Below are 15,018 nucleotides of genomic sequence, written 5' to 3'. Positions count from 1 at the left end.
CTCTCATTTTCTTTTTAAGTCATCATCATCAGCTTCCCCAAAGAGAATGCAAAAATGTGCTGAATTAAATAATGGAAGCCCTTTCTGCACAACAGGCAATGTTAATCTAAACAAGTTGTCAGAGCACTGGGATTTCAGTAATGGGGAATTGTCACCCACTGATCGTAAATATACAGATAATGCAATTATCCATCTCATACACACATACTCCGCTGGTCTGTTTCAAACATACCCCTTGCCCAAGATTTGTTTCAACAGTTAAAGATTGAGCTCCTTTGCCAAAGTCGTTTCCCCTCTGCCAGACTCGCTCACTCCTGCTATCCTACTAGAAGCAGGAGGGAGAAATATTTTCTACAACCAAGGGCGTCACTAGGCACTTAAGAGATCCAGATCCCAGGCTCAGAGGCCCCCCCTCCACTTAGATAATCACACCCCACAAGAATAAATGCATATGTTTTTCAAAGTTGCTTATATTATAATACAGCACTTACAAAGAGGGAAGCAGCAGAAAGCTAGATGAGGCTAGGAGTTCTCTCCCCCATGCATACTGCAAGAGGTCATGGAGATGCCTCCACTGCCACAGTGGAGGCAAGAAATTCCTCCACTGCTGCGAGAGGACATGGAAGATGTTATGGAGCAGGGAGGTGGGTGGCAAGGTTTGGGACCCATGCCCCATGGACCACCATCTAGTGACACCCCTGTCTATGTTTGGCCTGGCTAGAAAGTGCAGTATAAGAGTTTAATTACACTGCATTATGTTGTCCTACAAGTTATGCTGAGCCACCTAATGGTGCAGTGGGGAAGTAACCTGCCTAGGGAGCAAGAGGTTGCAGGTTCAAATCCCTGCTGGTATGTTTCCCAGACTATGGGGAAATTTATTTATTTTATTTATTTATTGTTAGATTTATATACTGCCTTTCATTAAAAACAATCTCAAGGCAGCTTACAAAAGTTAAAACACATAATAAAAATGAGTTAAAAGTATTTAGCTAAAAATATAAAAACAATCTGATATTAAAATATATAATATACAAATACAGAAAACTATACATGGATAAAAACACACAGAAGCAGCAATTTAAAAAATCATGTAAACGCCTGGATAAAAAGCCAAGATTTAACAAGCTTTCTAAAAACTGTGACGGAGTCTGAGGAGCGAATGGCCCCTGGGAGAACATTCCAAAGCCTGGGGGCAGCAACAGAGAAGGCCCTGTCCTGAGTGCATGACAACCTAGCCTCCCTCATTGTCAGCACCTGGAGCAGAGCCCCCTCAGATGATCTCGTCAAGCGGGCAGAAACCCTTGGGAGCAGGTGGTCCCTCAGGTATCCCGGGCCCAAACCGTTAAGGGCTTTAAAGGTCAAAACCAGCACCTTGAATTGGACCCGGAAACACACTGGTAACCAGTGCAGCTCTTTCAAAATAGGTGGGATGTGATCACACCGGGCAGCTCCAGACAGAACCCTAGCTGCCGCATTTTGTACAAGCTGCAGTTTCCGGATATTCTTCTAGGGCAGCCCCACGTAGAGCACATTGCAGTAATCTAGCCATGACGTGACTAACGCACGGGTAACTGTGGCCAGATATGCCTTCTCGAGAAAGGGACGCAGCTGGCGCACTAGCCGAAGCCGTGCAAAGGCACCTCTGGCCACCGCCTCCACCTGAGTTTCCAAATGCAGAGCTGGGTCCAGTAGTAACCCAAGCTGTGTACCTGCTCCTTCAAGGGGAGTGCAGCCCCATCTATATCTATATCGGGCAGCTGTGGTATAGAAAGATGCTGAAAGGCATCATTTCATGCTGCGTGGGTGATGGCAATAGTAAACCCCTCCTGTATTCTACCAAAGAAAACTACAGGGCTCTGTGGTCACCAGGAGTCAACAATGACTCGATGGCACAACAAGAAGTTATGCTAGGTGAATATATTTCTATCCTCCTAATTACAACAAACAAACAAACAAAATAATCTAAGCACATGTTTAGTAGTGGGATAATTCATTTGATTTTGTTTTTGTTCTGCTCCAGAATTAAGCTCCATGCACCAACTCTGCTTCTAGGCAAACTGACTATGTATTATAGCTTTGTTTGGTTGCTTTGGCAAAAGGTTACCTCCACTCTCACCACAACGATGGCCAGAGTTTGGAAAACTAACCTAACCAGAGCAGTCTCATGAGGTATGCATTAAGACTTGGCAACTGCCAGGGGGTCATTACAAAAACCAAATTGGCTCATATACAGGTAATAAAAGTGGTAAATTCCAGTTGAGCATGCAACTATTGCTTTCTTTGCAGATTTTTTTTTATAATTAGCACTTTATTGCAATAAATTTCATAAACAAGCAATGCATGTATTAATCTTTGTTTCACTTAACATGTTCCCTATTTTAAATTATTTGCAGAACTTGTCCCACTGTTCTGCAGCAAGGCCTTTCTGGCATTTGTGTTCTCTTGAAAATTGACACTAGCATTTATGGTAGCCAGCATGGATGAACATGAGTTCAGTTGCCCGCTTGGTCATGTCTTGGGCACACGTGTTTCCAATTCCCTCTCCGTAGCAGGAGGATAGTGGTGATCAACCTTAAAATCATGACAAAAAGAGAGAGAGCAACTACACACACACACACACACACACACAGCTAGCTGATAATTTTTCAGACATGTAACTCTTGTTATCTGTTTTTATCAAGTCCAAACTTACCCAGACTTTGCTTAGACCAAAATGAAGTAGCAATATGGTTCCTTTTAAATATTATTCTATAGGAGGCATCCAAAAGAGAGGGAAAACTGGCCCCCAAAGCAAGAATTTTTGAAGACTGGGAGTTAACTCAACTTCTTCTTCTTCTTATTATTATTATTATTATTATTATTATTTTTACATTTATATCCCGCTCTTCCTCCAAGGAGCCCAGAGCGGTGTACTACATACTTGAGTTTCTCTTTCACAACAACCCTGTGAAGTAGGTTAGGCTGAGAGAGAAGTGACTGGCCCAGAGTCACCCAGCTAGTTTCATGGCTGAATGGGGATTTGAATTCGGGTCTCCCCGGTCCTAGTCCAGCACTCTAACCACTATACTAAGATACGTGCTTTAACTGTTTTCTTAGCTCTACATAATCTCAGAAGAAAAGAAAATGCTTCTTTGTGTTGTGTGTAACAAACTGTGAATGAGTCGTCCTGCCTATCTTAACTCACCAATCCAAAAAGTCATTCAATCCCTTTGTAACTATGGCACCTTACAAATGAGATGAGGAATTCACCAGCTGAGCTTTGTAGAAAGCAAAACCTCACCCCTGCCTGAACAAATAGGAACTCGCCTTGCAATAAGACAAACCATAGTCAACTAATGGAGGAAAAGGCAGGAAACCAAACAAATTCAGTACATAGTTCACTGGACTTTTCCACCTAGAGCCTTCCAGAACTCTCACACAACCTGGCTAAAAGTTATTTTTTTTTATAGCCTAAGCATATTCAGCAAATTAGATTTTCATATTGAGGAAGATCTGGTTTTCAGTTCTGTCCCTACTTTACTTGTTTCGGGGTGTGTGTTTTTTTTAAGTCCATGGCTTAGTGGACTGGCTAATTGATTAGTGGCTTGACTACAGATTAGCAGGCCAAGCCATCTGGGCTTTCCCACTGTCAGGACCTGACCAGCTGCTAGTAATTTTCTCTTCTCCCATCTCTTGCCTGTTACTAGAATAGTTTCCCAGAGGAGGTATGTACAGATTGGTAAAGAAGGGTGAAAAGGAACAGTGAGAAAAATACAGCAGCGGCGGGGGGAGGGAGCCAGAGGATTTTTTTAACCAACTTGGATTCAGAATTGGAGCCCCTTGAGATTGACAAGGTGGTTTGTCCCAATAAAAGTGTTTATGAACTGAAAAGACTTGAACAGAGTAGCGCCAAACTTATTTGCTTCTGGTAGTATCAACAGAAAGTAGCAATACCTTCAAATTCTAGTGTACCAAACTGCTATGTTTAAAATAGCGCTCTCTCTCTCTCTCTCTCTACACACACACACACACACACACACACACACAGAGAGAGAGAAACTCAAGCACTTAAAAGGGTTCCAGTTTTTTAGGAATGAATTTTCCTGGATGTGTTAGAAATTCCATACAAGAAGCCACAAACAAGCAGAGCTCAGCTTTATTGGCAATCTTCGCAATAATCTTGCATATTAGCACAGGAAGGGATAGTACAGGGCTTCCCCCTCCATCAGTCCTCAGGGGGGAAACAAAGACCTGTTACAGCACCAGTGACAGAGGCTGGATCTGGCTTCAGCCCCAGGGCTTGTATGGAACCGGAACCATGCCATTGACCAAACAGGAGCCGAGCTGCAGAGACAATTTAAAATGGGTACAGCCGCATTCCCAGAGGTTGTTCTCATGTGCAGCCCAGCCCAGGCTAGGGAAGCCCAGCTTGGGTTAGGCTGAGCGTGAGAACTGCCAGATCGGGCCCAATCCCAGCAGGCAGCACTGCCTAGCCCAGCTTTTTATCCTGGCTTTTATAGAGACAGGCACCTAGAGCGCCCACCTCCTGGGGAAATCCCACAGTGCATTGTGCATGTCGTGCAGTGCATTGTGGGATAACCAGAGGCTGGGACATGTTGTCCCAGCCTCCAGAGCTGTGCACTGTGCCATGCAATGCTGCTCATCTGGGAGCGAAGCCCACACTCCCAGAAACAAGCAATCTTTCATCTGAGGGTAAGGTGAGTTTAACCAGCCTTCCCCCCACCCGCCCAGTCGTGTGAATGACCTCCCAGTCTGCCTTTTCCCTTTTGCCCTCCCATACTGCCACAGGACATAGTTCAGTTGCACTCCTCGAAAGGGGAGGGGAGGAGAGGAGAGAGACACAAGACACTTCTGTCAAATAAGCTGATTAAACATCTGCCACCTCAATTGAAGCCAGCCAAGCAACTATAAAGCTCATTTTCTGCCTGAAGCATTTTTATCCCTCGTTCCTGAAGCCTGTTCTTTCAAGACCGTGACCACTGTAATTTACTTCTGCAAATGCAACCCGTTGCTAATGCCAAGGAGCAGCAGCAGCGCATCTGCCTTTCCCCGAGCTCAAAACAGCAGGCTATTAATTTCAAAACAGGCAACAGTTTCTTCAAGGCAATGCATCCAAGCTTGCAGATTTCAGTAGAGTACACTGTGTCTGGAGGTAACATTGTTCAGACTTTAAAAAATGTTGGTTAGCTCAGGAATTTCCTTTTAAATCCTCAGATTAATTCTGAGCAATGGCTTTACTCCAGCAGTTTTCCTAACAGGCTACCAAGTGAGCAGTGACATTTGTGTCGGTAAAGAGGACCACCTGGATCCTTTCTTTAAAGGAGGGAGAGGGAGAGGGAGAGGGAGAGAGGAGAAGAGTAAATGAAAGTAGGGGGATGGTTCAAATGAGCAGGACAGCCAGGCTCTAGAGAAGCAGCAGTCTGAAATGTTCAGCTGATTCACAATTCTCCTCACCATGAGCTGCTTATTATCGTCTTAACTGAATATTCCTAAAAGTAGAAAGATGCAACCCAGCATATTGGAGAAACTACTCTATGATTCACTTCAGTGATATGGCTGACCATTCAAGCTTTGAGACAGATGAGCCAGTCCCTTGATCAGCTACCTGGAGGAGACCATCATCGGTTGCACTAATGTATCTGCTTCTAACTGTACAAAACTTGGTGGCTGACATCCTACTGTTGTTGATATGTAGGCCAAGAAAACATGCATGCAGCTGATGTTTTCCCACTTTGGCTCATGATTTGTAGGAGGGACAATTTTGGCCAATCTCCTCTTCTCCCAGAAGTGCTTTATGCAACTTACAAACATATCCCTGAGGGTCATACAACCCTCAGTGACATATTTGTGGGTTGTATAGATCTCTTCCGGGGAAAAGGTGAGACTGGCAAAAATCATGTGTGTGCAGGCACCCATGTTGCTGAAACAGGAATGCTATTTTTGGCTGAGTGCACAAAGACTTTGTCAGGATGTCAGCCAATAACTGGGATGCTATGTTCTTTAACATAAAATGCTATACATAAAAATAAAAACTGTGACTGGAACTAGGGCTCCAGCAATCACAAGCAAAGGAAAAGTGCCTGCACTATTGTGGGGTGGGGGGCAGAATAGTAGACTTGAGCCTGAAACGTTTCAGAGGCCATTGTAGAGGCCTCCAAAACATTTTGGCAGCTGAGGCCGTTTCAGCGGCAGTGGGGGTGTTCCCTTAAGGGCGGGGGAGGGCGCACTCATCCCTCCCGCCGCATTTCCCCTGCCGGCGCTCCGTTGATTTGAAGCCCCTCGGGGCGGCAGCGTTCCTCCCTGCCGCCCCGTTGCCCTCATTGGCCAGAAGTACTGGGTGCACATGCGCCTGTCGCGTGTGCGCCCGTCTGCTGTGTATGCGCGACGAGAGCATTTGCAGCCGGTACTCCCAGCAAATGAAGGCAACAGGACGGCAGGGAGGAACGCTGCCGCCCTGAGGGGCTTCAAAACAACGGAGCGCTGGCAGGGGAAATGCGGCGGGAGGGGTGAGTGCATCCTCCCCAGCCCTTAAGGGAACACCCCCGCCGCCGCCAAAACATGGCGGAGCCGTTCCGGGCTCAAGCCTATGGAATAGGTCAAAATTGGGTGTGTGTGAGAAAAAGCTGGTTTGAGAGGTTAGATGTACTCTGCAGGCCTTTTGTTACATGAAGAAGGCCATTTTACACTTAATATTACCATCACAAGGGTTCCATATATGCATGGTTATCAACTGCAATAGTGCCTTCGGGTATCTGCCAGCAAGGTATCATTGTTGGGCCCTACGTTCTCTTTGAAGGCTGTGAGGTTTATTTTGGCTACAAATGTAACATGTTAGGAACAGAAAGACTAGAAGCTTGCTATTTCCATTTCTATATCAATCTTCTCTCTGAAGGTGAAAACCCAATATTAATAAGTGGGCTATAAAATAAGCCCAGTAGCCACGAAATTTTGACATTGTTGCATTAAACCGTATTCTGTGTGTAGCCTATATTTTAATTGCTGTATTTTCATTCATATACCCTGCCCATGGGAAGAGCCCACACCTTCCTAGAGCCCACAATTCATTAGCATCCTTGTTAAAAAGTTAAAAGGAAAGCCCACACTCAGCTGCTCCCCACACCTTCTGCTACAGAGAAGACTGGAAACTCTGCAGAAAGGGGGTGCCAGGCTTTTCTTGCCAGCACTGTCTACGTCGAGGATGCAAGGGTGTGAATTGTGGCCAGCATGGACCTGCATGCCAAGGAGGAACAAGGCAACAGCAAGTGGGAGGAATACTGCCCCAGTGGTGGGAGCAGTAGGGAAACAGGAGCATGGCAGGAAAGGCGGGGAGATAAATGGGGCAGCAAGAAGAGAAACGAGGGCAGCAGCAGCTATGCGGGGGAGAGAAATGGGGCAGTGGGGAGAGAAATACAGTGGTCTGTGTTAACGTATTGCTAGAAAGCAATACCATTCAATATCTGCATTCCTTTAAGTCCCCGCACCCCTCTTCTATTGGCAAAAAAAATGAATAGCCTATGGGTTATATGCATGAAAATACATTATAGCCTATATTTATGATAAACCTGATCTATTGTGGAACACAATGCAGCAACTTTGCTGGAGCTAAATAGGTCTGGTCAGTGCTTGCAAACCCTTTGTACACTGCCTTGAGTTCTCTCAGAGAAGAAATGCAGGCTATAAATGTAATAATAATAAGTTATATATGCATGCTTTCACCCTATGCTTCCCCCAACGAGCTGAGAGCAAATGTGCAAGGTTCCCAAGTGGCCTCAAATCCTGTTATTGAGCAGCCCCATAATTTAGCAGTTCCTGCTATTAACAGAGATACATCAAATGCTAATTTATATTCTAGAAGTTTATTCCAAAAAAATGCTTCTGAAAGCAAAGGTTGCCATTAAAAGGAAAATTCATACTGCCAGTCAACTGGAATGTGTCATCAAACATCCTCTACAGCATTACATCAATTGCTCCTGAAGTATAAGAACTCACCGAAACCACTAGTAACAAGGTGTTTCAGGGACTATTTTCCATAATTATAGGAGACATTTATCTAGGACACATTACAAGGAAGGGAATCTATACACACATCCCATCCTTCTCTGTGAATCAAGTATGGGAGACGTTTGAAGGGAAACTGCTGTCATTTCCTTCAATAGGTTTTCCTTCACACAGTTTGATCTTAATAAGTCTATAACCAATGGAAGAACATCACAGATATATAAAAATTATACTTTAGGTTGGCTACCTCACAAAACTGCATTGTGGAAAGAGAGACAAACAGTTTGCATTAACGGCCGGAGACCTAAAGTCTTCTCTGGTTTCAGTGCCACCTCTGCCATGAACTCACTAGGCGGCCTCAGGCAAGCCAATCCCCCTCAGCCTCAGATGCAATGTGGGGATAACACTTTACCTTCCTGCCATACAAGGTTGTTGTAAGGATTACATAAAGATAATACCGAGTGCTTTGAAAAAACTTGAAAGTGCTCTACAAATGCTAAGTAGTATTATTGTTAGTGGCTGTTAGTTCTGCGCAGTGTTAGCAGGATACAGCAGGAGCCACACTGGCGGAAGACTGATCTCCCTGCTTGGCACCCAGGCAGCCCTGGTTGCGCAATGCCAACACTGCACAAAACATTGGGCAGTGTACATTCTAGAGTTAGAAGACACCTTTAAGCTAGACCTGTCCAGTCCCGGTAACAAACATTTTGTGATCACATATACATAGATCTGAAATATGAAATGATGTACCTGAACCCTTTTTAAAAATCAGAAGACTGTGGATTGGATATGTGGTATGGTAATGCTGAATTTGGAAAAAAAGAGTGCCACAGCCATACCAGCATTTCAGAGAAAGAAACGCATGGACTTGTTACCAAAAAAATGTAGATGCACCCTTACAAAAGCCACGTCTCCTTAATGTGTTTTTCTCCAAGCACAGTTACAATCTTTACAAGAGATATAGCAATTATTGCACTTTAGAGAAACTATCTCAGCAGTCCAATCTTGAGTGGTATTTAGCCAAAAGCAGTATCAATCTATTTCTTTATTTCGGCCTATGACCAGCTTAATAAATCAAAAGCCACAGAAATAGAACATTTGCTGTAAGGGAAGATCTTCTATATAGCACTAGAAAAATGCAGGGAGAGGGTTAACATAAGAACATAAGAACAGCCCTGCTGGATCAGGCCCAAGGCCCATCTAGTCCAGCATCCTGTTTCACACAGTGGCCCACCAGATGCCATTGGGAGCCTACAGTCAGGAGTTGAGGGCGTGCCCTCTCACCTGCCATTACTCCCCTGCAACTGGTACTCAGAGGCACCCTGCCCTTGAGGCAGGAGGTGGCCTACAGCCCTCCGACTAGTAGCCATTGATAGACTTCTGCTCCATGAAGTCATCCAAACCCCTCTTAAAGCCATCCAGGTTGTTGGCTGTCACCACATCCTGTGGCAGAGAGTTCCACAAGTGGATCACGTGTTGTGCGAAAAAGTACTTCCGTTTGTTGGTCCTAGACCTTCTGGCAATCAATTTCATGGAGTGACCCCTGGTTCTAGAGTTGTGTGAGAGGGAAAAGAATCTCTCTCTCTCCACTTTCTCCACGCCATGCATGATTTTATAGACCTCTATCATGTCTCCCCGCAGTCGTCTTTTTTCTAAACTAAAAAGCCTCAGGTGTTGTAGTCTTGCCTCATAGGAAAGGTGCTCTAGTCCCCTGATCATCTTGGTTGCCCTTTTCTGTACCTTCTCCAGTTCAACAATGTCCTTTTTAAGATGTGGTGACCAGAACTGTACGCAGTACTCCAAGTGTGGTCGCACCATAGTTTTGTATAAGGGCATTATAATGTTAGCCGTTTTATTTTCAATCCCCTTCCTAATGATCCCTAGCATGGAATTTGCCTTTTTCACAGCTGCCGCACATTGAGTCGACACTTTCAACGAGCTGTCAACCACAACCCCAAGATCCCTCTCCTGGTCCGTCACCGACAGCTCGGATCCCATCAGCATATACTTGAAGTGGGGGTTTTCATCCCAATGTGCATCACTTTACACTTGCTAACATTGAACTGCATTTGCCATTTTGTCGCCCACTCCCCCAGGTTGGAGAGATCCTTTTGGAGCTGCTCACAATCCGTTTGAGATTTCACTACCCGGAAGAGTTTGGTATCATCTGCAAATTTGGCCACGTCGCTGCTTACCCCTGCTTCTAGATCATTTATGAATACATTAAAAAGCACCGGTCCCAGTACAGATCCCTGGGGGACCCCACTTCTTACTTCCTTCCATTGTGAAAACTCTCCATTTATACCTACCCTCTGTTTCCTGTCTTTCAACCAGTTAGCAATCCACAAATGTACTTGTCCCTTTATCCCATGACAGCTAAGTTTCCTCAGGAGCCTTTGATGAGGAACTTTGTCAAAAGCTTTTTGGAAGTCCAGGTAGACTATGTCAACTGGATCACCTTGATCCACACACTTGTTGACACTATCAAAGAAGTCCAAAAGGTTGGTGAGGCAAGATTTACCTTTGCGGAAGCCATGCTGGCTCACTCCGAGCAGGGCCTGTTCTTCTAGGTGCTTTACAATTTTATCCTTGAGGATGCTTTCCATCAATTTGCCTGGAACGGATGTTAGGCTAACTGGCCTGTAATTTCCCGGATCTCCCCTGGATCCCTTTTTGAAAATCAGTGTTACATTTGCCACTCTCCTGTCCTCTGGTACAGAGCCCGATTTCAGGGATAAGTTAAATATTTTAGCAAGAAGGTCGGCAATTTCACATTTGAGTTCTTTGAGGACTCTTGGATGGATGCCATCCGGCCCTGGTGATTTGTTAGCTTTCAGTTTTTCCAGACAGTTTAGAACATCATCCCTTGTCACTTTTATCTGACTCAGCTCTCTAGCCTCCATCCCTAAAAAGCCTGGTTCAGGAACAGGTATATGCTCAGTATCCTCTGAGTTCTTTGCATCTGTCTTCACGGCATTCAGTTTCTCTGCAACCTCCATATCCTCCTTAATAATCCCTTTCACTCCCTCATTGTCTAATGGCCCAACCGCCTCCCTGGCAGGTTTCCTGTTTCTGATGTACTTAAAGAAGTTTTTGTTATTCCCCTTGATACTTTTGGCTAAATGTTCCTCAAACTCTCTTTTTGCCTCCCTTATTGCCACCTTGCATTTCTTTTGCCAGAGTTTGTGTTCCTTTTTGTTCTCTTCGTTTGGACAGGCCTTCCAATTTCGGAAGGAAATCTTCTTCCCTTTTATGGCTTACTTGACGGTACCCGTTAGCCATGCTGGCATCCTCCTGGACTTAGTGGTACCTTTCCTCCTTTTGGGTATACAATCTAACTGGGCTTCTAGTATTGTGGTTTTGAGTAAACTCCATGCACTCTGGAGCGAAGTGACTCTCCTGATTTTCCCCCTCAGCTTTTTTTTCACCATACTCCTCATTTTGGAGAAGTTTCCTCTTCTGAAATTCAAAATGTCCATGTTAGACATCCTTGGTGATTCTCTCCCCACATGTATGCTGAATTTGATGGCACTATGGTCACTGTTCCCTAAAGGGTCGATGACACTGACATCACGCACCAGGTCCTGGGTGTCACTCAGAATTAGATCTAAGGTCGCCTTCTCTCTGGTTGGTTCCATGACCAACTGTTCTAGGGCACAGTCATTTAGCGTATCTAGAAATTTGACCTCTTTGTCCTGACTTGAATGTGAATTAACCCAGTCTATGTGTGGGTAGTTGAAATCACCCATTATTACAGCCCTGCCTCTCCTTGATGCCTCCCTGATTTCCTGCTGCAACTCCCAGTCACTGTCATCATTTTGATCCGGAGGGCGATAGCATGTCCCCAGTAGCACGTTTCCTTTCCGACCTTGTATAGTCACCCACAGGGTTTCTGTGGAGGACTCCAGTCCACTTAGGTTTTCTAGCTTATTAGATTCTATCCCTTCTTTAACATACAGTGCTACCCCTCCTCCAAGGCGCCCCTCCCTGTCCTTTCTGTAGAGTTTATACCCAGGGATAACAGTGTCCCACTGGTTCTCACTGTTCCACCATGTTTCTGTTATGCCCACTATGTCTATTTCTGCGTTAGCAACCAAGCACTCCAGCTCACCCATCTTGGTTCGGAGGCTTCTGGCATTGGCATACAAGCCCCTATACGCTGAATCTTTCCCCTGATGTATGCTACTCTTTTGACTCTTTGACCTGCTGGCACAGGCTCCCATCTGCTCTTTATGTGGTTTTGCTCCATCCCCTTCTGTTTTATTTGCATTCTTTGCAGCCTCACACTTTAAAGGATGGCTTTTGCCAAACGGGATACTGCCCAGCTCCCATCGGCTGTTCCCCAAGTGTCATTTTAAAAGCTGTTCTGAAACCTTTTTGATTTTAAGTGCCAGCAGTCTGGTTCCATCTTGGTTCAAGTGCAGCCCGTCCCTTTTGTACAGGCCTTGTTTGCCCCAAAATGTGTCCCAGTGCCTAACAAATCTAAACCCCTCCTCCCGGCACCACTGTCTCATCCACGCATTGAAACCCCTCAGCTCTGTCTGTCTCACTGTACTTGCGCGTGGAACAGGTAGCATTTCTGAGAATGCTACCTTGGGGGTCCTGGACTTCAAAAGGCTACCTATCAGCCTGAATTTGGCTTCCAGGACCTCCTGACTGCATATCCCCACATCGTTGGTGCCGACGTGCACCACGACAGCTGTCTCCTCCCCAGCACTGCCTAGGAGCCTGTCTAGACGCTGCGTAATGTCCGCAACCTTCGCACCAGGCAGGCAAGTCACCGTGCGGTCAACACGTGGGTCACAAACCCATCTCTCTATCCCCCTAATGATCGAATCACCAACTACAAGGAGGCCCCCACCCCCCAGAGGAGTATCCCCTGTGCGAGAGGATATGGGCTCATCATCCACGGAAGGGGTCCCTTCTAAAGGAGCATCTCCCTCTTCCTCAGACTGATGTCCTCCTTGCCCAAGACCTTCATTCTCCCTAACAGCAGAGGAGCTACCGGCCCTGGAGTGGGATGCCTCTATCACATCCCTGAAGGTCTCGTCCACATGCCTCTCTGTCTCTCTGAGCTTCTCCAGATCCGCCACCTTGGTCTCGAGGGAACGAATTTGTTCCCTGAGAGCCAGGAGCTCCTTACACCGAGCACACACCCACGACTTCTGCCCATGGGGTTAAAGCTGTGTTTGAATCCTCCCCTTTTCCAGCATTATTTAAGAACTGTCTTCTTTTGAGAGAGATAAACACATGTAAGAAGCTACCAAAATCAGATATTTGTATGGAGTTAGCTTGGACACAGTTACTCATGCTCTAGTAACCTCCCACTTATGCGTTGTACGTGGGGCTGCTTTTGAGAACGGTCCGGAAACTGTAACTGGTTTAAAACAGGGCCGCAAGATTATTAACTGCGGCTGGGCATTTTGATCATATCACGCCAGTGTTTCGTCAGATGCACTGGCTTCCAGTCTGTTTCCAGGCCCAATTCAAATTGTTGGTTTTAACCTTTAAAGCCCCAGATAGCTCGGGACCAGGGTATGCGAGCGAGCACCTCATCCCATATCTCCTGACTCTGACTTTAAGCTCCCTGGAGGCCCTGCTCAGAGTGCCCCCACCAAATGAGGCGAGGCAGGTGGCTACTAGGGAGAGGGCCTTGCGGGGGGGGGGGTGGCGGCACCCCATCTATGGAATAGCCTCCCCAGTGAGGCTTGCCCAGTGTTGTCACTTTGTTCTTTTAGATGCCAGGTGAAAACCATTCTGTTCACTCAGGCTTTTTAAAACTTTTTTTTTTTTAAGAAAAAAAAGTTTTGAAATGCTTTATATTATATTTTCTATTTTCTACTGTGATTTTTTTTTAATGTTATGTGTTTTAACTGGACATTTTTTTTGTTATAAGTAGCCCTATGAGCAGCCCAGAGAACAATTTGTTAACAAATAAAAAGGTCATTCACATAGGAACATAGGAAACTGCCATATAGACCATTGGTCTATCTAGCTCAGTATTGTCTTCACAGACTGGCAGCAGCTTCTCCAAGGTTGCAGGCAGGAATCTCTCTGGAAATGGATGTCGGACGTAACCCTCCCCCCCGCTTTACGTGATGTGCCTTGAAATCCCCCACCCACGAGTTACAGTACTACCTGCATATACTTCATAACCTTGTGGGTTTCCAAATCCTTGTGTGTAAATCTTTGTAGATATATCATGTACAAACAACCACTTTGTATATAATTGTGCTTTGGCAACGTACTGTATGCTTTGGTAGTTTGTTGGTTCAATAAAAAAATTCTTGTCCTATCAAAAATAAATAAATCTTGTACTATCTTGGAGAGGGAGGGAACTTGAAACCTTCTGCTCTTCCCAGAGCGGCTTCATCCCCTGAGGGGAATATCTTGCAGTGCTCACACATCAAGTCTCCCATTCAGATGCAACCAGGGCAGACCCTGCTTAGCTATGGGGAAAAGTCATGCTTGCTACCACAAGACCAGCTCTCCTCACCTCACTAGAGGGTGGACGTGGAGGCAGGCTCCTCCCGGCACACAATCACCCTTCTGACAGTTCTGCTGCTCGCTGCAGCACACAAGCCAAGCTGTGGCATGCAGCAGAGCCGGGAGCCGAAGGAGGAAGTCCTCCGGCCTCCCACAATGCACTGGGCCAGGAGCACAGTGCATTTGGGGGATTCCCCCACTGCTGGGTGCTCTTGGCGCCCAGCTTTGTGAATGCTTGGGCTGCAGGCAGCCCAAGTGTTCACAGGATGGGGAGTGGAGTAGAAGGGCATGTTCGTCCATGCCCTTCTATCCCACTATTAGCCTGGATTAAAAACCTGTCACGGAGCAATCAGGACCAATCCCAGCGCTTCTCACGACCAGTTCTACTCAGCTAGGGCAGCCCTACCTGGGTAGAGCCAGTTGCGAGAACAACCTGAAAGAGAATTATATTATTTATTATTATTATACCTGTCCCAGTATTGTACATTCCTACTGGTAGCAAGTCTCCAAGACTTCCAACAAAGATCCCTCAAC

At 45.8% G+C, this 15,018-nt stretch overlaps 1 protein-coding gene across 13 annotated transcripts in view; it reads right to left on the bottom strand.

Moving 5' to 3' along the window:
- BAIAP2 (BAR/IMD domain containing adaptor protein 2) overlaps positions 1 to 15,018 on the bottom strand; it is a 223,173-nt gene that overhangs the window by 123,731 nt on the left and 84,424 nt on the right. The window lies entirely within an intron of this gene.

The sequence above is a fragment of the Hemicordylus capensis genome, chromosome 2, assembly GCF_027244095.1.
Source record: "Hemicordylus capensis ecotype Gifberg chromosome 2, rHemCap1.1.pri, whole genome shotgun sequence".
NCBI lineage: Eukaryota > Metazoa > Chordata > Lepidosauria > Squamata > Cordylidae > Hemicordylus > Hemicordylus capensis.
The sequence above is the reverse complement of the archived record's forward strand: the minus strand, read 5'-3'. Positions and strand labels throughout refer to the sequence as shown.